Genomic DNA, 2902 nt, shown 5'->3' with positions numbered 1-2902 from the left:
TATTTTGTATATGCATATGTTTTTTTCACTACAAAGTGGCCCTTTATTTATATGCCCCTTTTTTGTTTCATTTTGTCAGATATAGGTGCTCCACTGCTGTTAGAGTAGCTATATTTGTAGAAATTATTAAAGGACCTTTTATACTTGATGCCAGTTCAAATATTGTAGGCACTTGAATTCAGCAAAATAACCCAATATAGTCCAGTAGTCCATAATAGTAGTGGGTTATCAGCAGAACTGGCAATTGTCAGAAGTTGCTCACTTGAGCCATTTATACCTCAGTATATTAATATGGCATTACTTTCTATACCTTGTGGTTATACTTCTCTGTTGGATGGTTAAAAACAAGTTAAAGCGATGCCTATATGAGTAAAAATGTAACTTTTGTATCTGACAACGTCATTCAAATCTCCTCAGGATTTACCCTGAAAACACGTACAGCATCTTGTAGATCTTTTTTTTTTCAGTGTCAGCCATGTGGATAAGTCATGGCCATTGCTTGACCAATTTGTTCTCTGTGAGAGCCTGAGAGAATGTTTTCTCTCTAGGTGACTTTCCTTAGGCACACTCTATATCATTGAACACTTTCCTCCGTGGCCCCATCATCTCCTTGACCATAAAATTTAGGACACCACTAAGTTAGAGGATGTCACAACACAGGTTCTCTTATGTCCTGAGTCCTCACTGACCTTGAAGGGCTAGTGCCAAATATTGGCTATCCTTTTGAAGATGGATTTAGAGATGGGAGTGAAATAGTTCTAAGTCAAGCTATGCAAATTAGTGCTGAGAACCACAAAAAGCTTTAAAGGCAAAGAAGGATTCCTACCAAGACCTTTCACAACAAACCTGGATCTCCCTGTAACTTGATTGCAAATTTCTGGATGCTATGTCCATGAGACAAGAACTTTCTCTTGTTTTAGGTCATTCCTTTGTGATATTTTCATAGAAGGATATTAGGATGCTAACATAATAGGATTATTTATTTTTGCATATATATATTGTTCAAAAAATAGAAAATATCTTTCAATATTAAATTTAGTGGCTATCATTGAATTATCTGAGGAACAGTTTGAGATCTCGCTTCAAATTTGGAGATTGAGCAATAAAAAAATTTCTTCCTATCTCACACAGCTGGCAGCTAAACTACGTGTACTTGTTATAAAACACTAAGTCTGTATTGATTCCAGTGTTCAGTGGAAATAGGAGCAGCTATGGATGTGAAAGTGCGTCGTATCCAGAGTTAGAGACAGAGGAAAAATATTGAAAATTGCAAAGTGAGACCTGCAGTACTCAGTGGTTGGACAATTATCTAGCACGTGCAAGGCCTAGTGTTCTAGCTCTAGAATCATAAAACAAACAAAACTTAGTGTAAAAAAAATAAAACTCAAACAATCTTTGAACTAAGTCAATCATGTTTTGGGGCCTTGTTTTCATCATCTATTAATTTTAAATAGGCTGGGGAGATAACATGATGGTCTAAGCGCCTACCTGACAAGTGCAAAGATATTAGTTTGATCCCATCAACACATGCTGCACAGGCCCAGGAATCCCAGGGGTGCCATGCTGGCCCCCAAACTGGGGTGTCGTGGTGCACACCTGTAATCCTAGCACTAGAGAGGAGGCAGGAGGATCACTGAGTCCAAGCTGCATAGTGAGACTATGTACCAAATAAATAAATAAAAATATTAAAAAAGCATAAATGGGTTTTCATTCATATGTTATGGACATCAAAGAACAAAACACATATGAAAGCATAATAGTAGAATTCTGACATTGTACACTGTTATAAGTTCTCTCATGATTCCCAAAAAGACTTGTATTTCTCTTCTTTCTTCCCATAACACTCTAAATTTGATCATAGAGATACTGAACACAACACTTTTTAATTTTTTAATGTATTTTAGTACAGAGTTTACAGGGTCTCACTATGCAGATACAACTTGTAGTGTTCCTCCTGTTTTCAGTCTCCCAAGTATTAGGATTACAGGTGTGTGCCACAACGCCCTGTCTTGAACACATCACTTTAAAAAAAAATGCATTCTTGCCAGGGAGATAGCTCAGTAGAATAAACACTCGCCTGGCAAGTGCAAGGGCCTGAGTTCAGTCCCTGGTTCCACCAAAAAATAAAAGATAAACAATTTGTATTCTTTATTGATTCAATGAAAATTACAGAAATCTAAATTTTTTTGCCAAAGCAATAAAACACCAAGTGGATCAATATTTGTAAAACATCATTTTAAATTTCAACCAGAAATAAAACACAGATTTTCTTCACCATCAACCACCATATTTCAGTAACTGTTCTCCCAGAATTGATTCTAAATAACATTAGCTATGAGTACCTGACATAGTTTCCAGATATCTGAAAGCTTCTATGTATGACTTCAGGCATGAAAGAATTGCTTTCTGAATAAGGAAATGCTGCATGAGTTTCTATTGAATAGATAAGTAAAAGTAATTAAGAACTTCTGTAAGAAATATGTATATTTCTACAATGAGGCTAGAGTCATGACCAAGGATTTTACCACAAAGGACAAATTAATAAAATGAAAGTAATCAGATTTGTTTATGTGACGTAGAAATCTTCAGATATGAAGATCTAAAGAAAGACAATCCTTTTGCTCAAGCTTAATGATGAAGATAATTATAGAAAGGAAGTGTAACTGATTGAAGATAAACTGGAAGAGGAACATGACCAAACCAGTTTGTTCTTCTGTATGGTTTTATCTTCAGAAATAAGTACGCACCGATTCTCTGGTAATGTGGGAGAAACTGTTACATGTATGTTCTATGACCTATATCAGGGAAGATGGGTGAGACAAAAAGAGATCTTCCTGCCTCTATAGTTGTTTTTATTATTTTTCCAGATGCTAAGGTGCCACAATTTCAAGTAGCTTGTCCT

Source organism: Octodon degus, unplaced genomic scaffold (genome assembly GCF_000260255.1).
Source record: "Octodon degus isolate 3935 unplaced genomic scaffold, OctDeg1.0 scaffold00406, whole genome shotgun sequence".
In the NCBI taxonomy this organism is placed as follows: domain Eukaryota; kingdom Metazoa; phylum Chordata; class Mammalia; order Rodentia; family Octodontidae; genus Octodon; species Octodon degus.
The sequence above is the reverse complement of the archived record's forward strand: the minus strand, read 5'-3'. Positions refer to the sequence as shown.